Source organism: Poecile atricapillus, chromosome 2, assembly GCF_030490865.1.
Source record: "Poecile atricapillus isolate bPoeAtr1 chromosome 2, bPoeAtr1.hap1, whole genome shotgun sequence".
In the NCBI taxonomy this organism is placed as follows: domain Eukaryota; kingdom Metazoa; phylum Chordata; class Aves; order Passeriformes; family Paridae; genus Poecile; species Poecile atricapillus.
The window spans coordinates 111,272,408-111,298,882 of NC_081250.1; the positions used below are offsets into that span (position 1 = coordinate 111,272,408).

General features: G+C 39.5%; 1 protein-coding gene across 4 annotated transcripts in view; it reads right to left on the reverse strand.

Moving 5' to 3' along the window:
* NOL4 (nucleolar protein 4) overlaps positions 1 to 26,475 on the reverse strand; it is a 152,226-nt gene that overhangs the window by 109,167 nt on the left and 16,584 nt on the right. The window lies entirely within an intron of this gene.

A 26,475-nucleotide genomic window follows, 5' to 3' on the forward strand; every position in this document is an offset into this window, starting at 1 on the left:
GGGGATCAAGTGCCAGTATGTTCACAGATGACACCAAGTTGGGTGGGAGTTTTGATCTGCTGGAGGGCAGGAAGGCTCTGCAGAGGGATCTGGACAGGCTGGATCAATGGCCTGAGGCCAGTGGTGTGAGGTTCAACAAGGCCAAATGTCAGGTCCTCTTCATGAGCCACAACAACTCCAGCCAGTGCCACAGGCTGGGGGAAGCATGGCTGAAAAGTGGCTCAGAGAAAAAGAACTTGGGAGTGTTGGTCAACAGCCAACTGGACATGAGCTGGCCAGTGGCATCCCGGCCTGTATCAGCAATAGTATGGTCCAGCAGGACCAGGAAAGTGATTACGCCTCTCCACTCCACACTGGAGGGGCCACACCTCGAGTACTAAGTTCTGGTTTGGGCCTCTCACTCCCGGAAAGACACTGAGGTGCTGGAGTGATCCAGAGAAGGACAACAGAACTGGTGAAGGGTCTGGAGCACAAATCCTGTGAGGCTGAAGGAGCTAGGGTGGTTTAGCTTGGATCATGACACAGAACAGCTACATGACAGGAGGTGTAGCCATGTTTGGGTCAGTCTTTTCTTCCAGGTAACAAATGACAGGACAAGAGGAAATGCCCTCAGGTTGTACAATGGGAGTTACAGAGGAACAATTTCTTCAGAGAAATGGTCATCAAGCATTGGAACAGGCTGTCCAGGAAAATGGTTGAGTATATAAAGGAAATATAGATGTGGTACTTAGGGACATGGTTTAGTGGTGGACTTGGCAGTGCTGTGTTAGTGCTGGACTCAATGATCATTTCCAACAAATCCTATTATTCTATATCTGCCAGCTTGAGAAAGGGTTGGGTTTCTTTCAGTGAACAGTATTCCTCCCATTTACTCCTAATGCCTTTGTTTCTGGCAGAGGTCCCAGGCTGAGATAGCAGTAAGCATAGCGAGTGCTAATGAAATGCCATTTGACTCTGTACCGTCTTCTTGCAGAGAAAGGAAGCCAGAGGATGGAAATTTGCCCCATTCTACCCAGGGGAAAAAGGCTAATAAGGTGAGTTTTCCTAGTCCAAATATTCTTTTCTCCCCCCAAACCCATTACTTGCAGAAACAAAAATTAAACTGTGAAGGTGTTCACAATACTGCTGGTATAACACAGGGAATAAAGTTTTGGAGAGATGAATCACCAGCTCTGGCAAAAGAAAAACTAGGAATTCAAACATCTGGAGAAAATGCCATGCTGGCTCCACCCTTTCTGCCATATAATTCCACTTAAACACTATATTTTAGAGCTAAGAAGAAAAATGTTCCCATTAGTTTTGCTACACTGAGACCCTCTAAGTAATGCCCCATTAGTTTCACATAGCTTACATCTGCTTTTACTTAAATATGAAAAACAGAATATCTCATGCTCATGATATATCTTGTATATTTTCTGTCCCCCACACTAATCATTTTTAAGCATTCATTCCTCTTGAATACGAAACGTTCAGGAGGAAAGCCAGACAGTCACTGCATTTTGCCTGCTGCCCAGCACTTCAAGAACAACTTGGGGTTGTACAGAAGCTACAGTCATCACAAAGTCTGTACATGGACCTAGCACCAGAACAGTTTCTGGGGACTATTAAGAGAGATGATGATGACAACACTAATAACACTAGTAACAGTAACAACAGTTATAATTATCTGTAGATTTTTTTCAACCAGGTCTCTCAACACTAGATGAAAACAGATAAAAACATTTTTGATTCAGGAACTATGAGGTTGTGAACGAATGCTGACAAGTGGCTGGAGATTGCACCCTTTTCCTCCTTTTGCCAGCTACTCTGGCTGTATTTGTTTTGCCCTAACCAACTCCACTGAAAAGACTTCTTTGGACCGCTGACAGCAGCTTCACACCTGAACCCTTAGGAAGAGCAAAGCAGCTGCATCACCTGCTCTCTCAGGAGAATCCCTTTCAGGATGCTGACTCCAGATTCCTGCAGAGACACCGCTCACTCCTGCAGAAACACCTCTCACCTCTGCCTTGAATGAATCTGCTCTTTTGCCTTTCATGCAAAGGACTTTATCCTCCAACAGTCCAATGAAGAAAGCAAAGATATTCTTAAAAGTACTAATTTCACTGGTCTTTCTTAAGGAAAGCATTGCCTTCTTCATGTGACATTTCTTCTTTAAACTGAAGGTGGAGAGAAATTAAATATTTCCACAAAGGGCAATAAGTGAGAACTATCTTGGGCATGACTTAAGTACACAGTGGACATTTATACACAGGTTTATGGAAACAGTTAATTATTTACACTGAGTTGTTCTGTTATCACACTAACAATTTCCTCTCCTATTAAAGAGGTGTACTCATACCAAGCACTCTGACTAGTAAGAGGCAAGTCTGAATACCTTCATAAATATTAAGGTTAACAGATGTGTCCATCAAATTTTTTCCCATTATAATAAATACTCTGAAAAAAAAGACAGACTTTGTAGATTTTCGTTTACCTTACGTAAACCAACCATAAGCTACAGACTTCACACACAGAACTAACTGCAGTCACTACACTGTCACAGCCCTCATCCTTTAGTGAGTGAGGAAAACTATGCACAAGGTAAGAGACAAGTGCTAGGCTAAGAACTGGGGGAAAACAGCAGTCACAATACAGTCAGAACACAAACAATATTTCACTATAAGACCCAATACTCACACAATATACAATAAATATTTCCACTAAGATGTATCCCAGTTCAACTAATACAGTTAAGTACGCATCAGGAAAGTTTTACAAATGTTCTGAATCAGGCCTGGTTTGTATCCTTTGAAGCTGCTTTTGTGACACTGCCTGTGATACCACCTTCTTTCAAAAAAAAAAAGGCAAAAAACCAATCTCCACTTGTTAGACACCAAACAGGAAGCACCATTAGATGAGATCTGAGGAGTCTGACACTTCCTCTGAGATTCAAAGGCTACTGTTCCTTGACTTGTTAGGCCACAACAAAAAGGATGCAAAAAACACTTTGCTGAGTAGGAACAGACAGTCATGCTTAACTCTAACCATTAGCTATGTCTCAAAGGGATCTTCTCATGCCCCACTTTGAATCCCTACAAACTCTAGGTTAGGAGCTCATAAATCACAGGGAACTGCAATTTACCCATTTTGTTTGGTTTTGGGTTTTGTGTTTGTTTTGACCAAGAAGTATTTGTCACCTAATGGGGAAGTCACTGGAAAAAAGTAATTAATGTTACTTTTTATCTCTTTTGTCCCACTGAGTACATTCCTCTTCTTGTGATGAATAACTAGGCCTAAAGGAAATGCACTAAAACCTACTTCCCACTTGCTGTTAGAAATTTACAAGGTATCATACTAAGGTCACTTAAAAGAAGGTTTGAAGACTGATTTATTTTCCAAGAAATAAAAATAATCCTCAAAGGCATACAGAATTCAATAATGTCATAAGAAGCCACTAATTGTAGCAAATTTCATTAAACCATTATTTGCTTCAAGGTTAACCACAAAGAAATATATTCTATTCCATTAATTACATTTTAATATACTTACTCGTGTGAATATAGTTGGCAATTTTCTAAGTCACTTTTCAGTTGTGAGTTTTACATTTCAAGTCTTCCCTACTTCAGTTAAATATGACTTAATTGAAAACAACTCTAAGGGGTTAAAAATTTAGATAATTTAAATTATAAACCTCAAAAAGCAAACTATGTTTAATAAGAAGCATTTTCTCTTGGATGAAGTATTTCTAATACTTGCAGAAATAATTGGTGTTAGTGGAATTTTGATATCAGTAGACCTCTAGTGGCTATTACAGTAATTGATGGTTACATTATGTTTTTAAAATAAAAATATTCTCTTCAGAAAACAAAACAGGAGAAAATCCACAGAAGAAAAATTGCAGCAAAATGTTATTAGAGTTACTAACCTATAGTAAATTCCTGCATAATTTCACAACTCTTATACAGTGAGTAGAGACCTGGTTCTCATTGATTTAAAAAAAATTACACAGCAAAATACCTTTTCAAATTTAGTCATCAAAACCCAAATCTGAATCAGCAGTGGATGTTTTAAAATTTTTTGAGATTACTACATAAATATTTGCCAAACATTCTGAGGGACCTATTTAGAAATCATCTTAAAAGGGACAGGAAAGCACTTCATGGCTCTCCCGCCAGGGCATGAGTCCTCATTCTGCCCACACACCCTGCTTGGAGAGACCTCAGACCTGCAACTCACAACTGGTCTGAAGAGGGCTTGAGACCATCCCCAGTCTGGACTGGGAGCTGTGGGACAGGAGGACATGGTCACATGGTGTAGCTAGCCATGACTACAAGCAAGTCATACAAAAAGCCAGACACTGTCAGCATTTAGTAAAATATCCTTTTTAATGATTTTTCATTTGTTTTGGCTAAACTGTCACACTGCAGTGCCTATCAGCAATTGTAAAAGAGATAGGACACCCTGCAGTGATTCAGTAAAGAACCAGTAAAGGGCAAGCCTCAATGACCTTTGAAAAGTCAGTCTACATTAGATTAATGCAATCTTAGAGACACGGATTTGATGCCTGAATAAGGGACACTCAGCTCGAAAGTTGAAGCTTTTGCTCATTTAATTTGCTTATTTAAAGTTTTTGTCATGATATTCCATTCCCCTACATTATCTGAAAAGCAGTTCAGGAGCTTGGGTGTTGATTTACAGTTTTTATCTTTCCAATGCTCCCCAATATGAAAGAGTCAGATTTTCCACAAAATCCTGAAAGGCAAAGAGGACAATCTATATGACTATATCTGAATATTAGCTATCTTATCCTTCCTACCCATGTGACTGCTTAAAAGGCTTTTGTGATATTTAGGCCTAACAAACACTTAATGGCTTTTGCAGATGGTATTAACTATCTTTTTCTCTCAGGGAATCGAGGGGGTTTATCTCCTAAGAAGAAACACTTAGACTCATACCGTATTAGTAAGAAAGCAGTATGAAAATAAAATTCTCATTGCCTGAAGGCCTCCTACTTGCCCATTTAAGAGACTCCACTTTAGTCAGTTTTCTCATACTATTTCTTTCAGATATACTTTAGATTCAGAGTAGCAGTCTCCCTCACATAGCAGTACACCTTCACGCTAAATCCAAAAAACTCTAAGTCAAAATTGTTGAACAGATTTCTGTGTGGTCTCCTTCATATGCTGGTGAAAAAATGATAAATCATGTGTACAATCTGAAAAGTCGATTCTTATTTAAAAGACAATCATGTCTGCCTATGCATGAAATCTAGTACCTTATGATGGACCTTTGTGTCAAGGTGACTTCCGCAACTTAAAATGGTCACAAAAACATGATTTTGCACCACGTGTGTAGGTTTAGAACATAAAAAGTATCTAGAAAATATATTCTATTCATAACTTTGCATATATTTGTGTACACTAAGACAGAAAATGCAACACTGTCAAAAAGGTGAACCTTTAAAATGCACTAGGGTTTTTTAAAAGAATGGAAAGCTTACTTAACCAAATGCAGATTATTTGAATGAAAGAAACAAACACTGTGGAAATGAGTCCAAAGAGATATGAACACAGACAAGGAAATGCAGTGATGTAAAATATGTGTGCCAGTGCAAAAATCTCTCCCCTCAAGGAATATCTTCCAGCACACTCTCATTGAAGCTATTCTTCACTGACTATCATAGGCTGGGCAGTTCAAAAAGAATGAGTTTAAAACATTTGCAGCTAAGCATTCATATTTTCAAAGAGATCAGCAGACAATCTCTTGGCAGTCTATGTCCAGGTGTTGTCTATTAAGATAGAATGATTGCTTTTCATTATCAAATCAGCTCTTCCTAAGGATGTTGCCAAACTTGTTAATGATAAGTTTAGCTGACCAACCTGTGAACTGTTTATCATTTTTTCACCTCTATTACAACAGTATGTTCCTTTCTCCTCCAAACCCAGGAAGTATATTGTGCATAAATGAGAAGTGCTTACAGCTCAGAGGATTCTTGACACATCCTGCCAAGACCAACATTGAATCAATCAATCATTTAAAAATCAGCTAAAATTCCTTTTCTTACCCTGCTCCTCTCAACCTTTTTCAGAGCCAGAAGCTGAGGAGAGTCAGCCTTCCTGTACAACCTTCAGCTCTTCCTGGATGTTCCTGGTTACAGTCTCTTTGGAAACGGAGCAGTGAGAGCCCACACAACAGGGAACAGCTTCATTCAACTGTGCAACTAAGCACACAGGTGCCTCTACCTCAGTGTGAAGTCAAGAGGAGTTTTGAGCCCACTTCCACATGTATTTGAAATAGTCCTGAAATGGATCAAGGGTCAGTGTTGTCAGCAGCTCCCATTTGAGAGATAATAATGAAAGGCTGTGTGTTTGCGTCATTTTCTACATTCAGCTGATGCTGAGGGGACTCCAGGGCAGACCCTGCAGCAAACTGAAAATCTTGAATCAGAGTAACAGGAGAAACTATTCAATATTATCTCTGCTGCCAAAGTCTTCTCCATGTTGCAGGGTTCATCAGCACTTTTCAACTCATTTAAAACTCATTTTGGCTAGAGATTTGGATGTTAAATACATAAGGCCCCAACACTGGCTAATAAAGACCCAGAGCCAGGGCTCAAGCTTAAACCACTTTTTTTAAACAAAGACTTTAAAAGGGTTCATTGATGGCCATATTTATAGCAATGAACAAAAGAACTCACTGGATTTTTGTGTATCTGCCAAAGCTTGCCTGTACCAGATCCATATAGGTATAAGGAGAAACCCGAAAGCAAGGCCTCAGCCCTATCTTGAAAACATTAACAACTCACAGCTTTCCTGTGGCTTTTTATGTAATCATGTCATGCAGTTGGAGAGCTTTTGCCAGAGGGGAAGCTTCTAGCCTATCCTTCCTGCAAAAATGTGTCACCAAAAGTGCCTGTCACACTTTAGGCTGAGATGTAGCAGGCAGAAAAAAAGGCTCCTACTTCAGATACCTTTGGCCAATCCATATGTTCTACTCATCCTTATATTTGGCATGTTTAGGGAATCTAATTTAGAGTAGTAAAGACTATCTCACAAGATGTAGGTGGATCTTAAAATATCCTCCAGATTTCTAGCTTAGTGTAAAAGCTGTTCCTCTTTAATATCAAAGGAGTAGATTTTTTGAAAGAAAAAAAAATTATAAATATATTCAGTGCTGAATCAGTATGAACATCCAGGGGAAAAAAAAACAAAACAAATACAAACAGTTTTCAATGTTCCATCCTTTTCTTCCAAAAACTGGTCACATTTCATTAAGGTGTAGTTCAGATTTAAGGTGGAATTTTTTCCACTAATTCTACAGCTCACTCCCAACAGAGCCTGTAGTTGCCAAAAAATCCTCCATCATCTTTCTTCATTTTCATGAAAGGAATATGACAGTAATGTCCTCCCTCTTCTTTACCCATTCACCAGAGTTTCAGGAACATATTACTTACAGCCATCAATAAATTCTAGCATCACCAAATTGGAAACTCAATTTATTAAACCATGTGGCTTGGAATTTTCTGTTTTCTTTATTTCAGAGGATGCAAGGTATGTTCTGGCCTTCAGTCATACTGTTTCTTCAGTCATGATGCAACTTCTGATACCTCCAGCTTCTAGATTATACACATATTGCTCTGACACAAAGCAACAGATATTCTTCATCTGTCCAAGTCCCTTCTTCTGACAGAACACCCATCTTGTCTTGCCTTATTTCTCCAGCTCCACTAGCCTTCTGATGTATCTAGGGAGATGGAAGAGTAACCTCCCTGGGCTGTGCTATCTCTGCTACTAGCTCTAAACCTTCTGGATTAGTGATGCTCTGAGTCACTGGAAAAAGCTGTCACTCTTGTTGTATGGATGAGTACATTTAACAAAGATGGTAATAAGCCTCCAAATGCTCCCAATTAAAAATGCTTCCTTTAGTACTACAACTTCAAATAATAAAACTACTGAATCAGACCTTCAGTTTAAATGCATAGGCAAAAACTCTCAGATTGCTTTGAAAAGACACTCTACATGCAGAGGGTGGGTGGAAGAGGTGACAGCATCTCTTTTGGAACACAGACAATATAATAAGGCATGCCACTTATGCCATGCTACTGACTTGCTGGTATTCCAAACCAGATTTTGTTATACTGAAATCACACAGGTGATTAGCACAAACATCCATGTGGTTTCTTCACCATTTGAAGATGAAAATGGATAGCCGGTGGACATCAATAGGTTTGCTTTATTTCCACTGCACTTTGGACTGATATATTGTGCTAATAATTAATAAAGTTAAGATCATATTTTTCATGCTTACCGGGATGTACTGGCAACTATCAACTGTCAAAGAAATCAGTACTGTAAACAGAAAATAACACCACTTTTTAAAAAAGGTTAGGACCTCATTTGCTATAAGCCAGTGTAGGCCAATGCAAGACGCCCAAATTTGTCTGCACTGATGTTTTCCTTTTACACACTGGGAAGTAATTCTTTTTTAACAGCTTCTTCAGGGAGTAACTAGAAGAGAATTAGCAAAACTTCACCAAGAGCAGTGGTTTAAAAGGCACCAGTGGCAGAAGAGTTCTCCCTCTCCTGCCACCCCTCTGCAGGAGTCAGAGGTGTAACTACCTACTTATGCCTCTGCCAAAGCCATCACTGCCGACTCTCTTCCTATCCATCAGACAACTCTTTGGAAAACTGCTTTTTCTTGCTGCTAAAACTGATTTTCTCATCTCATACTCAGAATCCATGCCAGAAACAAGCATGAAGATAGGTTGCATTTTCATTTGCTCTACACTGGTCCATCCTCCTCAAACGACAAGCCTTCCAAACACAGCACCCTTTCCTTTACTACCATTTTCCTCTCCCATTACATAGTTTCAGCTGGCAAATAAGCAAAGATGAAGTATAGAGGAGAAGTATTTCAGACTTCCTTAAACTGAGAACTAAGGATTATTATGAAAACTGTTTCTCTCCTACTAAAATCCACACCTCAAAAAAAAAACAACAACCCTCAGCATTCTTCCCCAATAACTGCATGAACTTGTGAAAAAAATTGTTCCTTATCACCTGACACTAGCACACAAAGCTTTTTACTCCAGAATTAATTTCCTTCTCAAACTGTCTTGATGTTTAAATGATAGCAGAGGAAAAAAGCCTTTTAACAACAAAGGCAGACAAATGAAAGGTGGTAGAAGGAAGGAAACACCTCCTGATCATATTCCAGTAGCAAGAATATCCAGCTTTAAATTATTCAGCCCACTCTTCAATTTTGGGACCTTTCATGATGCTGCTACCTTATTGGCTGCCCAGACAGGCATGACAGGAAAAATAAGTTTTCCACCTGAAATGACCTGGGAATCTCCTTTCTTAATTGATAGGGATCTTATAAGCTGGAGTGTATGCGTTCTCTCCTTGATTAGTGCAATCAGAGAAATAAAGAGTGGTTTGATTTGGAACAGACATTGAGACCAGTCCGGTTTTTCAACCCCCTGCATGAGCATGAATGCCTTCAACTAGACAGGTTGCTCAAAGCTCCATCTAATCTGGCCCTGAACATTTCTAGGGATGGGGCATTCACAATTTCTCTGGACAACCTATTCCAGTGCTTCACTGCCTTCATCACTAAAAAAAAAAAAAAAAAGTCTTCCTTATGTCCAACCTATGCTACTCCAGTTTAAAACTATTATCCCTTGTCCTGTCACTGTAGACCTTGGAAAAAAGTCTCTCTCTCTCTTTACTATATCCCAACTTTAAAATTGAAAGGCTCCATTAAGATCTTTCCAGAGGCTTTTCCTCTCCAGGATGAACAACCCCAACTCTCTTGTCTTGTCCTCACAGAACAGTTGTTCTATCCCTCTGACAATTCTTGCGGCCATCCTCTGGAGCAATTCAAACAACTACTCATCTTTCTTGTATTGAAGATCCTGGATCTGCACACAGCAGTCCAGGTGGACTGTAACACAAGCCTCTCTACTCAGTCTCTGACCTGCCCCACAAAGCACCACTGCAAATGGCTCTGAGAGGAAGCCCCTAAGATTCCTGTCCTGTAATGGAAAAACACTTCGAAGGATGGACAGAGCTGCACAATGGATTCATATTTATTTTTGCATGAATATGTGTATATACACACATACATACATATATACACACACATACATATATACACACACATACACGCTCACACATACATATATATATATATATGTGGAACCTACTTATACAAGAGACAGCCATCCAAATCTATTTTTGTTGTTGCATCCCTGGAGGAAGAATGTGCTGTTGAACTGTTTTAGCTACTGCTGTCCCTCAGATATAACCTCTAACAATCTGATAGGAGCTACAGATACTGACATCTACTGTTTCTCACTGCTGCCTCTGCTGAATAGGAAAAAACAAGTTGGTATAGATGGCACACACCTTGTGAAACATTTGAAACACATTCAAACAAAACCTTTTCCATGCACACCAAAACAAGAAAGCAAGGCATGCCACTACAAGAAAGTGTTCTTCAAGTGCATAGACAACAAGCAGAAACAGAACGAAAATACTGGCCCTCTGTTAAACAGAAAAGGTGAATTAGTCACTAATGATGCTGCAACAACCAAGGTTCTCAAGACTTTCCTCACCTCTTGGGAACAAAACCCCATCCCACTGACTGTAGAGGAAGATTTGGTGTGGGAACTATTGAAGGAGATACTACTAAGTATCTACCCAAGGGTGTTGTTAGGAGACCTGGCTGACATTGTTGCACAGCCACTTCCCATAATCTTTGAGAAGCCTTGGAGATCCACAGATGTCCCAGGAGACTGGCAGAAGACTAATTCCACTCCCACCTACAAGAAGGTCTTAAAGGAGGATTCAGGAAGTTATAGGCTCATCAGTCTTACTTCAGTCCCTAGGAATGTTATGGAACAAATCCTCCAAGGGGCTATCTTAAGTCAGATGAAGCACATGATTGGGAAAAGCCAGTACAGATTCACCAAGGGCACATCGTACTCCACAAACTTGGTCACGTTCCACAACAAAGTAACCTGTCCGCTTGATGTGGGGTGAGGTGGGCATTGTCTACCTGGATTTCTCCAAGGCTTTTGACATGGTTACCCACAGCTTCCTTCTGGAGTGATGTGGTGTGATCCAGACATATGGTCCTTGGTGTGGTGGGTGGGGATCTGACTGACAGGCTGCACCCAGAGGGTGGTAGTGAACAGCTCCTTTTCAAATGGGAACTTGTCAGAAGTGGGGTCCCACAAGGATCTGTATGGTACCCAAAGCTGTTTAATATCATCAAAAATAATTTGGAAGATGGGATCAAGTGTAGACTGACAAAGTTTGCCAATACCAAATTGAGTAGGAAAGTGGGCATTTCAGAAGAGAGAGACAGACTGCGGGAAGACCTGGATAGGTTAGAAGAGTGAGCTAACAAGACCTTACAAAGTTGAACAAAGACAAGTGTAAGGTCTTGCACCTGGGAAAATACAATCCAGGAATGTAATACAGTATGGGATCAACCCAGGGGGTAGAGACCAGCTCTGTAGAAAATAACCTAGGAGTTCTGGCAGACAACAAGCTCAATATGAGTGAGCACTGTGCTGCTGCAGCAAAGAAAGCCAGCAGGATGCTGGGTCGTGCCAACAAGAGTATCACCAGCAGAGACGTACTCTCAGCGCCTGTTAGACCACACCAGGAATATTGTGTGCAGTTTTGGTTCCTGCTGTACAGCTGTACAAACAAAGGTATGGAAAGGCTAGAGAAGGTAGAGAGAAGGGTCACAAAGATGATCAAACAACTGGGAAACCTGCTGTGTGAAGAAAGGCTTAAAGAACATTGTTCGGTTTTGAGAAAAGAAGGTTTAGAGTAGACCTTGTTGCCATGTTCCAGTATTTAAAGGGTGGCAACAAAAAGGATAAGGACTTTCTTTTTTACAAGGAATCACATGGAAAAGATGAGGGGTAATGGGTACAAGCTACTTCTGCTTCCGATTAGATACAAGAGGAAAATTTTTCACAATGAGAACAATCAGCTACTGAAATAATTAAGATGCAGCTGGACAGAGTGCTGGACCATGTTGTACAGACCATTCTCTTGTCAAGAAAGATTAGACCAGATGATCCTTGAGGTGCCCTTCCAAACTGACATTCTGTGACTTTACAATTCTCTGAGCTCTGCTTTATTGCCTTAGAGATTCACAAGTATTAGAATGTACACTGCTTTGGTTGGATTTAGCCTTCACAAAACTGCCTCTTTAGAAATTTGGGCCCATGGTATTTCTGAGCTCTCAGAGACCATCTCTAATTAGAGCACAGGAAAATGCATGCTTAAAAACAGATTCCCATGCTATCAAGCTCTACCTCTCTCCAGTGATCTGTTCACTTTATTTAGAAATAGGCATCTATATAAAGACATATATATATATATATATGTATATTTGTGATAAATATGATTAATGTGATAAATGTGATAAATAAATATGGATATAAAATGTACCAATAGAAAATCTATTCATAGTAATAGATATGTTAGTGTAAACTTGAATTAGATTTATATTTATTTCATATTGTGTAACAAAATATAAAACTGGGCCAATAGAAAACTTGGTGCCAACTTCATTTTTAATAAATGCTGCTGGAAAAACAACCTTGGCAAGTTCCATCTTGGCTACTCCCTACATAGCCTTCCTAATCCTCTACTCTCTGGATTTTTCCTCAGAACTGATTTCTGTTCATATCTGTGTGTACAGACAGGGAGAAACAAATGGAAAGGCATCCAGCACATACTCACATAGAAAAGTAGAATAAGTAAAATTTTCCTGCCTTGAAGGGTGCTGAAGTGAGACAGTTTTCTCTCTAAGCTGGAATAATGGAGGAGTTCAGAGGGTGGTTTCTCCTCATTTTTTCATCCAGGTTCAAAGTGTAGTTAATTGCAGTATTCCCAAGAAGTAGTCAGACAGCATGGGAGACTATATTTCTTCCTGACCCACAAGATAGAAATATCTTCAAATAAACTCTTTTTTATTAAGAGAAATGCATTCTGTAAGTCAGAGTTCAAAAACCAAATAGTTTTTTCTCTTCTATCTGCCTACATATTAAAAGAACCATAGACACTGGTACTACTAGCATCTGCTCTCCCCTTGTATGTGTGTACTGGATGATCAGTTAGGTCTGGGATCTTTCTGGCCAGTCTGCTCATACCCAGGCATTAGACAGATCACAAGTAACACAGGGTCCTACAAAATATTTCAGCTGAAAAGGGCCACTCACTGTTCCATTACAGCATGCTCAATTGACACATGCCAGATTTGGGACATCCCTGTTGTCCTTCTCCCCAAAACCATATTGCAGAGTCCTTTTCTACTCACAGAGGCTCATATCAAGCATCTACAATAAACAGCAGATGCACTAGTAGGCCTCAAAGCTAGCCTAAAGAAGAAAAAAGCCATAAACTGAACAGAATTGCCACACAGACTATTGACTTGCACATAGGAAGGGGCAATCCTGGTTGTGTGTACAGACTGGGGAATGAGATGCTGGAAAGCAGGGCTGCAGAAAGGCACCTGGGGGTCACTGGCAAGTTGAACATGAGTCAGCAGTGCCCTGGCAGCCAGGAGGGCCAAGCATGTCTTGGGGGGCATCAGGCACAGCATGGCCAGCTGGGCAAAGGAGGGGATTGTCCCACTCTGCTCTGCACTGGGGCAGCCTCACCTTGAATATTGTGTGTAGTTTTGGGCACCGCAATATAAAAAAGACATTAAACTATTAAAGCACATTCAAAGGAGAGCCATGAGGATGGTGAAGGACCTTGAGGGGAAGCCTTATAAGAAGTGCCTGAGGTCACTTGGTCTGTTCAGCCTGGAGAAGAGACTGAGGGGAGACCTCTCTGCAGTCTACAATTCCCTTGTGAGGGAAAGGCATTGATCTCTTCTCTCTTGTGCCCAGTGACAAGACTCAAAGCTGAGTTGGATTGGTTTAGTTTGCATATCAGGAAAAGGCTCTTCCCCCAGAGGGTGGTTGGACACTGGAACAGGCTCCCCAGGGAAGAGGTCACAGCACCAAGCCTGACAGAGTTTGAGAAGCATTTGGACAATGTTCTCAGGCACATGGTGTGGCCCTTGAGGTGCCCTATACAGGGCCAGGAGCTGGACTCGATGACCCTGATGGGTCCCTTCCAACTCAGCTTATTCTATGACTTCCTGATTCTATGATTCTATGGACTGGACTACTCTAAACCAGGCATTACACTGGAAGAGGTTTTAAGAAACTGAACAAATAGGGTACCACTAACCACCCAAGTAAATTATCTAGCTAGTAGAATTCTTCTCAAAAATCCCTGTTCTTTGGGAACAAGAACATGGCACAATCTGGCCATGATAGCATCAGAGGTGCCTGTAAAAGGCTAGAAGTGTACACAGTTTCCCAAGTGGCAAAGAATTGTTTCTCAGAAAAATAATAGTTTTGCCATGTCTACCCTTTCCTTTGAAAAGCTGCATTTAAGAAAGCTTCTATTGAAATCAACATTACAATGTCAATGGAGATAATTAAGTTCAGGGACCACCATGGAATACTCTTTCTTAAATTATTATTAAAACCTTGGTCAGGCTGCTGTTTAACTCTTTGAAATCTACCTGTGCCACTTGCCTTTTAATGCTGTCACCACCATTTCTTCAGCTTCTAGAGCAAGCAATCATTTTAGGCTCAATTTTTTACAGGGGTGAATGGAAGCACACTGCTGAATAGATGGTTCAGAGAAGAGAAAAATATTAGTCCTTGCTAAGAGTCTTTACAACATCCATGCCTTTAATTAAAGCAGGACATATTTGCAGAAGATATAATAATATGTACAACTGCAAATCTATGACTGCAGTCTTACAAGAACAACCAGGGATTACAGCCTGCTCCAGTTGATGAACAGTTCCTAGAGAGCACACATAACTAGTAGAGAACTTCAGAAATGTAGCAGAAAGAAGAAAGGAAGATACAGGAACAAAGCTTGGCTAACTTGCTGAATTAAAGTTTATCATCACTGCATAAATTGTACTGATGGTTTAATTAAAGAGACAGTAGCAATTGCAGTGCCCACATTAATTACTTCAGAATTCATTCAGCTACAAAGTACCTATTATGAAAATACGCAGGGTGAAACTGTCTCCACTGGAGTTCATAGGAATTCTCATAATTTATTTCAGTAAGATATTCATTGCATCCATGTATTTTTGAGATGATCATGTTGGATAAAATATCTGAAAACCAAGTGTCGTGGTTTTAAAACAGTAACAAAAAAAAATTATTTATTTCCTGCTGTGAGATATGGATTAGAGCAAGAGCAAAACAGGCTTAAAACTTAAAAAGGAATAAAGAAGGTTTATTTACAAACTACAAGAATAAGAACACCAGAATAAACTTCCAGAAAACCCTTTTTATCCCCCACTACTTGACCATTCTTTTGTACACGTGACAACATAGAGACAGAAAAAACTTTAGAACTTTGGTGGTTAAAACAGTACCAATTCCTGTTACAGTCTTTTCATCAGTCTTTGTAGAGAAACAGAAGTCTCCTTCTGCTAATCTACGGAGTTTCTCACAAGAAAACTATTTCTATTATAGCTTTCTATTTTTCTGATGCCAGTTACCCAGAACTCTTGTCATCAGTTCACTCCTCCCATTTCACATCACTCTGGGGTGTGTATGGGCCATGAGTCTAGGGATGTCATTTTAAGAATGAGTTATTCAAAGGCAAAAGTCTTCTTCATCTGTCTCTGTGAGCTTTCCTGGAAACAGTTTTCTCATTGGCTCTCAAGGCCTTAAATCTTCAACTATTACTCTATCTCACTCTGTTCCAGCACCTTACTGTATCACAATTACTCCACCTTTTGCTCAAAATCCAAACTTTGAACACTCTATTCCTCCCTATATACTCTGTCATGAATTTAAGGAGTCTTTTCAAGACCCTATTGTCCATCTCCATAGCTTTAACAGAAAAATATTTCAGCTTATAAAGCATCTCCTTATTTTCTACCTTTTCTGAAGCTTAATTCTTTTCATTACTCTCTCTGATAGTTTATAAAGTCGCTTTACATGTTGATTACTCTCTTTTTCTCTCTCTGGATAAAAGGATTAATCTGCAAGTCTTATCTGGGTAATGAAAGGGTTAAAATCTTGCCCAGGCTTTTGTAGATGGTTCTGTGATCTCTGCCAGAGCAGGAGCTGGAGTTGTCTGTGATGGAAGATTCTTCATGGCTGCTCTGGAGAGTGTGGTCCCTGTCTCAGCCCAACGCAGACCAAGAGCTTTTTTTTTCCTTTCTTTACTCGTCAGTCTCTGGTGAATTCAGTCACAGCAAAAACTGCAGCCGAGCCAGGGACCGGCCTGGCCCGGCCAGAGCCCGGGGCAAGCCCCGCAGGCCCCATCTCCCGGCCGGGAGCCGCTGGGCCCAGCCCAGCCCCTGCCCCATGGGGCCGCATGGCCGGACAGGGAACGGGAGGCCAGCCGGAGCTCTGTTACCTTTCACAGCCAGGAAACAAAGAGACAAAGAAATTCCCAGGCTTAGGTCTTAAGGTGGTGTTCACAGGTTGATCTCACTTTTCAATGGTCAAAACTGCTGTCAGTTCTTAGAAATGACCGATAATTGGTCAGGAGAAAAAGACTCCCATCAGTCACCAGCAGTTTCAACTTCTTTAGCTCCCAAAGCTATCTTAAAGGTAAAGCCACTCCATGACACCAAGTCACTAAAAGTCAAAGTCCTTTTAAACTTCTGATACAAATACAGTCCTTAGGCAGTTACCTTGGAAGGATATCTTTTAAAAGGTGGAGGGATTTAGTATTAGATTTTTTTACCAATTGGTTTTAAACAGACATAAATCCTAAAAGATTTATGACCTGTAAACTATTCAAGGACTATTACTAAGAATTACAGCTTCTTTATACACAGGCAAGATCTCTTAAAACTGAATTGAAAGCACTGGTTGCTTCTGCTTACTTTCTAGCTCTCTAGAATACACTGCTGCTCTCACTAACTGTACCACCTCCTTTTGAAGAGGGCTTATTTCTTCCACTCCAAGTAATTCACATTAAGATTTCCCACATCATGTAGTTCTGTCTTGTCATTCTCTCTTTGACAGCTTGCAGCATCAGCTCCCTTCACAATAACCATTCACGAGACACTTAAATAGTGTGACATAACAAACTCACTGTATGTCTTCGCCAGTTAAGTCATTAAAATTTTATTATACTTCATTTTTTGGTTCTCCTTGGAACAGTAACTTTGTGTAACTGAAATGTCATCTCTCTATTTTGTTTTAGCAGAGAAAAAAAAACTATTCCCAGTTTGCATCTCCTAATTTCTTTTCCTATGAAATTAGTAATAGCAATTATCGCTCCTATGATTAGTCTGTTGATATAATGGTTTTATTATAGTTTCTTAAAGCAAAAAATAAAATTTTCTAATACATTATGGCCCCAAAGTATCTATTATTATTGACTTATCTAAAAGCTGCTAGTGAATCACATGTTTATTTTCTGGTTTTTGATCTTGTTTGAATCTCCTTGCCAATGTTTATGCTTAATCAAAATTCAAATTTCAGAGTACAAAAAGCTAAGCATTGAGGTTTGAACTCCACCTTCCAGTCAGAAGGAATTACTAATTTTACAAAAGTTGAACAGTTTGTAGCAGGGATCTTGGATGGTTATTAATAAGGACCACTCTGCCTTCTACTTAGGGAATTCTACCAGGTAAAGCACACGGGATATCAGAACAGCAAGAAGTTCAGTAGAAGCAGTCACTAGTCCTCCAGAGATGCATTAAACTGACTCCTTGATTTATGTCACAAGAAAGGAAGCTTGTTAAACACTGAAGCTAAACTGAAGCGTTGAGGGAAGACTTTAAACACACAGTTGGAACTATCCCCATAAGCCGGAACCTCTGCAGTAGAGACTGATCTCAAGGCAATCTTTCTGCTGGAAATCGACATTCAGTGTCCTGATGAAAGTGGAGCAAAGTTTCTTGGAGCTGACTTAAGGCATGAATTTCTCTTCAGTTCTGTGCACTTAAGTCTGAAAGTTGTATATTACATAAATTTAGCTTTTGTCTTCATTTATTCTATTAGTAATGCCAACATTTACAACTGAGGTTCTGGACTGGTTTCTCAGCATCACACATAGCAGATCCTACAAAGGTAATTAAATAGTGTGCTCCTCCACATTTTTTCCCAGAGTGGGTCTGAGTAGTTACTGAAGTCTGTCAGTCTGTCTGTCAGTCTGGAAGGCTACTCCTGCAGTGGTCAGAAATGCTCAGTGTCCACCTGGCATGCAGCAGTGGAGAGACTGCCTGAGCCTCACACACCTCCCAGCAGGCTGTTAACCAGTCACCAAGTGCTAAAAAAACTTGTAAAATGAGTCAAGCTGTATTCTAATCTGTGTTGATGCTAAATTTAATTGTTCTTGTATCTTTCTGTCTCCAGTCAGCCTACAAACAAACTCTACTATCTTTCTCATGAACCAGGCTATCAGTGTTCAGGAATACTTGGAGTTCAGCCCTTGACCTGAAACTTTCAGGATGATTCCACCCTTTCTTCCGTCCTGTTATTAATATGCACCAGAGAGGGACAAGAAATATGGTGACTATTGAGTAACAGTAAACCAATTACTTAAAAACACCTCTTCACAAATTTTAGGAAAATATATAACACTTCCTATGTATTTTAATGTTACAAAACACTATACTGCTGAAAAAATACTCATTTTTTTCTTGTAATAGAACTATTTGCATTTGGTTTTAAAAAATACTAATTTTAAACATTCAGCACTACAAATATTTTATCAAACAATAAATGCTTCAAAGAAATATCCATTAAAAATATCTTTCACAAGACAGCCCAATGTCTCCAGGGAATTTTCTGTTCAGAAAAAAATTAATTAACAGCTTCCTTAATTAAAATACAACACAGTGAAGAATCAATGGCTAAACTAAATTTCTTTAAAGCAAATTCTTTTACATTCCTTTTCCTGAAAAAAGTGGACTATTATATTATTCTATTGTATATGTAATAGGAAAAAGAAATGGGAGTCAATACCTAGCATGCATTTTAACAGTAACTATTAAAAAAAACCTCTGCTGCTACTATAAGGAAGCAAACAAATTAAATCAAGAAATCCATGCACATAGCCTCTGCTAAAGTCAATTGGTACATATGAAAGGATAAAATGGATAAAGTGCCTTTACTGGAAAGCAAAACTAAATCTCTGTAGCAGAATGCCCCTCCTTTTATTTGATGTTAAAGAGAAATAGGAGGGAACAGCCTGAGATATGCTAAGATAGGAGAAAAAACCAAAGGGTATCAACCCAAACCAAACAACACTTTCAGAAATCCAGCTAAGCTTAGTTACAAAGATTTGCACACCAAAATCAAAAGCAGACTGCCTTCAGAACGTGCATGAGGAAGAGATAGCTTGATGGGTAGTAATATTGCCAAAGCGAAATACCTATTGTTACAGGACATGTACAACACGAACACAACTGTTCTGAAGATGCAAAAGGATACAGGTCTGCAGCTAGCCTTTTACATAGGGGCAGGCTTCACTTACCACTAGATTGCTGATGTAAAAATGAGCGGCTGTGAATAGAGTGAATGGTCTGCAAGCATTTTAGCATTACTTGTGAAAAGATAATTCTAATTTCTCAGCTATTATTGGCTGCTGTATTCCCTGATGTAATTATGGAGTAATAGCTGAGAACCTGATTGTAACCAACAGTTAGTAGTTTGTTGCTAACAAGGCAAACATGACAAACAATTTTGAGGCAATTATTGTCATTACAAGCCACACTCAATTGTTCAAGGCAAGCGTAATAGAAAGTGACAGTTGTGCAGCTGGGAGGGTGGTGCGGGAAACGAGATTGTTCTCTGGTTGCAACAGACCACTCAGACTCTAGCAGAGTCTGCTCAATGCATAATTCATGTTTAATGATATTTCAGTCTCTTATTATCTCTTATAAAGCAAATTATAGTATAAGATAAGAAACAAACAGAGACATGTCAAAAAAAAAATCCCACTAGTTATTATGAAATGGAATAAGATACATAGATGTAACATGGAGCAGGGGGAAGATTTTCACTAAAATCACCTCACAAGATGCTTGCAACTAGAAAATGTAAATACAGTAACTCTACATAGTAAAAGAGTCAGTTATAAAAGCAATCCATTTGCTATGCTTCAGTGAGATGGGTGCTTGTGTCCAAATCCCAGTTTGAGACCTTGTATGATTAGGTAGGTCCAGAAGGAAGGAAGGAGTGCTCTCCACTGAGAAACGTTGATGATTAATTCTAAACAAATTTGAATTGTGTATAGAGTCAAAGGAAGATTTTCATCTCTCATACAATAGAAGTGCCTCATGTACCAGCTCAGTATTCTGATGACAATGCACACAGCAGCTGCCTTGTCAGCAGCCAGTCCATTAAAATACTTGATTTGCTGAAATTTCCACACAGTTCTCCTTAAAAATGTTAAGGGCTGAAAGTTTCTAATGCAGCTGCAGCAACATTTCAAGCTCTTGCCCAGGCTCAGTAAAATTCACTGTCAGTGATATTGTAGCACTGCTCAAGTGTCATTAGTGTCACTCGTAGTGCCTTTTGCACTGATAGGGTATCATTTCCAAATAAGCCATTAAAACATCACTGAAACTAGATTTCCAAAACTCTCTGACTTTCTGGTCATGTTTCACCATTTTTCTCGTCGTTGGTAAATCACAGAATCATAGAATGTTTTGGGTGGAAGGGACCTTAAAGATCATCTAGTTGCACCACCCCTTACACAAGCAGGGACACCTTCCAACTCCAATGCATTGGTTTATGCATATAATAATCCATCAAACCAAATCTGATGAGCTAAATCGCTCCAGGTGTAGCTGCACTGAAGCAAAATAGCATCACATGCCAGCTTCTCAGGTACACTTTGACTCTGCTTAGGTGAAGATGATACTGATTTTCTCAGACAGAGCAACATATTATAACTAACTCCCTGTCTAAGGAAACCTCTGTGATTTTGACATTTGTGACACACTTCAGTGCAGCCCGTAGACTTACTCAGAAACTTATATGTGTGACTGCACTGTCTTTTGCTTTAGTCAGTAAGAAAGCTGGTGATTGCAAAAGATGGCAGATCAACAGCTGTAGAGACAGAAACCTTTGCTTCTGTATGTCACATCTCTTCTCCTTTTCTACTGCCCCAAGACAGGCAGGTATCTTAGATTTTCACTTTCAGAAAACTAGTATTTATCATTTCACTCTGAGTGGTAAGAAGTGAGATTATTTCACAAAATGCTGCAAATTTCAGTGGCTTGAACAAGACTGGAAAGTCTGAATATATCACAAAATTGTCAGATCATCTGGTCCTAGCACAAATGTAATTTCAAATGGTCTGCCATTTCACCAAAGAAAAAAAAATAGCAACGTTTTTTCCTATCCTCTTTATAAGCCAACATTCTTAATCAGCCCAAACCCTCCTTATTAAGCAAAAATTACCTTTTTCTCATAAGTAAAATGCTTATTAATTTGCATGCCCAATGTCTTGTATAAACATTATAAACAACTTTAATAGCACTTAGCTTTGTTGATACGGAACTACGGATTTCAAATAAAACCAGTCAAGTCATAAAAGTTCCTTAAAATGAAAAGGCTCTCTAAAAGTGTATGAAGTGGCATCTAGGAAAACTGGCAGATTATTTTTTATTTAATTTTTAATATTTTTATTAAGCCTTTATGACTTCATGTGGTAATTTCAGTCTATCCCATATAACACAGAAATATTAGGTGCTTTGTTTTGAAGTCTAAAGAAGTAAAGGTTTTTAGTAAAAGATACCTAAACTCTGCAAACAGTTTGGCTAGCCTTTAGTGAACCTTTACTGAAGTCAAGTGAACTTAGACCTCATACAGAACAAGGACATTTGTAAAACCTTTCAGTGCTTGAACAAAAATTAAAAGCACAATAACTCTTGATGTAAATTGATTTTATAAGTTAATGAAAAATAACATTTCCACTGAAAACTCTTAATTACCCGCAAAAAGGTTGCCATGGATTTAATGCTGGGAGTCATCTGCTCTCGTGTTGGCTTCGCTACCACTCACTTTACTCAAGATCAAGAGCAGGGCCAATACATTGTCAACAGCAGAGACAATTTACTCCATTATTCTCTTTCACCAATCTGTCCTCACTGTGGCCTGCAGTTGGTGCTTGGACTCATATATCTTGAACTTAAATTGCTTTGAGAAGAAAGAAAAGTCAGTGTTTCAAGACAAGGAGTCCAGGTTTCAGTGGAATAAAGACAAAAGCAGAAAGAAGTACAACAGTACAAGAAGTCTGGAATGCGAAGATGGATTAAACTTTTGGCTTGGACTTAGTTCAGAGAGAAAAATCAACAGCAAGTCTGCACTCCTGCATAGACAGTCAGTTTTGACAACTTAATCAGCTAATGTTACTTATTTCAGATGAAGCCATTGTGTAGAGATTATAGCTTTGATGCAGAAAACAGGTATTTAGATGGCTGACTCCAATACTTGTATCTGTCACCAACACAAATGAGTGAAAGGAACAGTTAATGTTAACAGCCAGGTTTCCTACATCTATATTGTGTAAAATGTGGCAATTTGAACATGCCAAGGAAAGAGAACTACTGACACCATCCAAGTGATCACAAACTACTCGAAGACATAATCCTCCATTGCATTACAATATTATTACTCAACTTTCTATAAACTGGGAAAAAAACCAACCAGAAAAAACCTATTAATCTCTACATCTAAAATGACAGCATAACCCCCATTAAAGATTCACTTCTGACATATTTTATCATGGTTAGCTCCTATAAGCTCCTATATGTCTCCACACAGTGCCTGTGAGAGGCAGTTGTGTAATATATGTATGTATAAACATATAACTATAATTTTCTAAAAACTAGATTAAAGAGAATACAGTCCCTCACCCAAATCCAATCTAATCCCTGACTTGTTCTGCTATACCTCAGTACAGTGAGATATACTGAAAATAAATCAGTCCTGCATCTTTCACTGAATTACAGTCAAACAGTCTCATTCCTGACTTTTACTTGACAGGTCACTTGATAGTAAAAAATATACAAACAAAAAAAAAAAAGCAGTGTCAAATTTATACTGAATTCTCCTCACTTCTAGGGTTGTACATGTTCTTAACTTTCACTAATCAGAGCGTCCCCCTACATATCTCATGACTTGGTAACTAATGAACTACCACAGTGAGGAGGGAATCACACCCAGCTGTTCTGCACAGGACTCCAGCTAACAGGCAAGGGGAACAAAAGTCCTATTTTCACTCAGGGTAGAAGCTATTGCTGCTCCTTTGAAAACCTACCTAGAGGTAAGTTTTCACTACAAAAATCCTTTTTTTTTAACAGGAACCCCTAACTTAAAAAACAAAAAGCCTCCTTTATTTCCACCTCAGTTAACAAATCTTCCCTGCTGTCTCTGGTCTGAGATGGGCAAAAGAGTTTGATCCAGCAACATCAGAGCCCCAAGAGCATTATTAAGATAAAGGAGAATTAAAGATATCTCTCAAGTGGGAGCTTTGCCTGCAGATGAGTTACACACAGTGTTCATTCCAAAGAACCAGCTTAGGACACAGAACTGTGCCATCCATGTCTAGGAAAGCAAGAAAACAGGGGCAAGCAAGAGGCAAGCAAAAGAGAACAGAACACATGAGCAATTTGCAGCTCTATTATCCAGCTGGCTGCTAGAGAAAGCACCTCTGAGGCACTGGTAAGCAGAGAGCCATACCCCATTCCCAGATGGGGACTGAACCAATTGTAAATTAGAGCTCCTTTCCTTTTCTTGTCTCCCCAGGGAAGAGGAGCAGCCCTTTTCCAACTCCTACCCCATCTTGCAGCAGCCCTGCAGGTGCTCAGGATACTATTTTCAGCCATTCACCAGCAGGTGTGACTCAAGACCCTCTTATTTAAAAGTGTACAAAGGCTAATTTAAAGTGGGAACTGTCCTTAGTAGTATTGCAGCAACTTCAGTGCCATAGATACGATTCACTAACTCTCCACACTTTTCATTACTTCCTTAATTCCCTGTACCCTTTCCACCTAATAAACTTAGTACAAGTCTTGTGAAGCCTCAGTCCACTTGCAGAGCCCAGGACTTTTGTGCAGTACCAGCAACCATCTACTCTGAGCAAATATGCACCTTCTGTCTCTGTGCCCTTCCTCCTCAGCATTTTTCTCACCTACCATGGCATTTCTAGGTGAAAAAGTCTATTGCTTTCAGCTGGCACTGTGACTTGCTCTCATACTTGCCTTTATTCTATTTAGGTTCAAGCAACCTAAGAAACAGGACACAGTATTGGGCTGGAAGACATTGGGAAACCTCAGGTCAAATTTTGTAACATGAGCTCTGTAATGGACTCCCACAGAAAAATGCCTGTCTAAATAGGATGCAAGTACAGCCCCAAGAGGCTATGAAAGCATCTTATTTCTTTACATAGTGTCAAAATTCTGATGCTCTAATAAAATGAACTGGAAGAGGAGCCTCCATCCTCAGTAACATGGCCCAGTTCACCATTATATTCCTCTAGGGTACACAGACTGTTCACATACTAGTACCAAATCAGTTCAAATCCATAGAAAAAAAAAACAAAACAGGGGATGTCCCAAAATACTCTTATGCTACCTCACATGGAAAACCAGGTAAGAAAAGTGATTAAACACATCACCTTTAGGTACACTGGAGCTGTCCCTAATCCACCCCAGGCAGCAGTTTTCCTAATGATTCCCTTTAGCAACTTATCTTCCCAAAGAGAGTATGCTTGGGGCAGCAGAAGACCAGTGCTGTCCCATTCCCCCCCAGACCCCATTTCCAACTGCATGTGCACAGGCAACCTTATGCAACAGCAAGTTTCCACCTGCCAGGATGCAGCAAACACGTCTCAGATGAGGCAAATGCCAACTGTCTTTATCTATAGGCTGAATGTGGTGGCTGACATAAACTTTCACAGACATACAGAATGTTTGAGGGAAGGGAGCAAGAATCACTTTTGACACAGATTCATGCTTTGGTGATGATTTTGGTGTACGTGCACTATAATTAAGGATTAAATTTGCAAAATTTTACAATGCAGCCTTGTGACAGCGAAAGAGATTGTACTGCTATATTAATTTACATTCCCTTTTGTTTTTCCCCTTTCCTGTTCCAGCTTCCCTTCGTCTACCTCTTATATTGATTATTTTCTTCCAATTTTTTTTTCCTGCCCTCTCCTGTCATTCTTCTTCCCCCTACTTCTTTCGTGTCTTTCTGCTCCTCCTTCAGCCCCTTCTCCTACAACAGAAACAGCAGTGCTGCTATAACTAGCCACACTTAGGTTTGCTACCTGACAACAGCTAGCAAAGGAAAACAATGAAGCAGGAACAGAGCTGCTATTTCAAACCTCTCTATCAGCAGATGCTTTAGCCAGAAGATTTTAGCAGCAAAAAATAGGATTGCCTTAGGAAGGTAAGCAAGTACCATCTGGGAGGAAGGGAAAGAAAGCTGGGAGATTTAAAGCCATACTGTAAGATCACACTGTCTGAAGTTCAAAGACCACAGTGGATTTATTTCCCATACATTTCAAATAGCAAGTGACACATTTGCAGCATTTCATCATTCATACTTAGGTTCTAATATGATTAGATGTGGCATGAGTCTGGTTGCAGCAGGTGTTAAGATGTGTATGACAGGCATTTCTTCACAGGTTACTGTACTGAGCTATAATTTTTATTTCAGACATATGCATGCATGCAATTATTATTAAGAAATTATATATGTGAAACTTCTACAGCATAATATTGCAGTGAAAGCTAGATACATTAAAAAATGGCACCTTCCTAAGGATCCCTGAAACCTCTAAATTAGCAGTATTACTATAATGTACTATCCCTGTGAAAAGTCAAACTTCAGCAGGAAACTGAACTACATTTTCTTGCATCATGTGCATCAGAATTGCTCCTTTAGTGAACATATATAGACAAATAAGGTTGAAAGTTGAAAAAAAAATTTGTGATAGCTTGAGGGCACTCAGACAAAAGGCAGTTGTGGTTAGAATCTGACCTATCAAATTATCACAGACATCCTACTCCTTCCTTTGTTTGAAAAGCAACCCAGATGAACATGCAACCTATCACCAGGTCCTATCAACCACTATGCACCATACTCATTCTCAACTAAATGTCTTACCAGCTAGCAAATGACCATGATGCATCAAGTGCAAAACATCCAGGTTAGCTATCAAATCCTATTTATTTAGTGGTCAAGAAAAATATAGAAAGAACTTCCAATTTGGCATGCATAATCAGGAAATTCCCAAGTAGCAAGTACAGAATTCCAGTGTGTTGTTTCTAACAGCAATAGAATACACCTGCACTTTGGGTGTTGTGCATTCCTGTGTCACTCATGAGCCACTGTCACAGTCTGTAGTAGACAGGCTATTTGTGAGCTCCATAATCCAGAAGAAAGTTAAT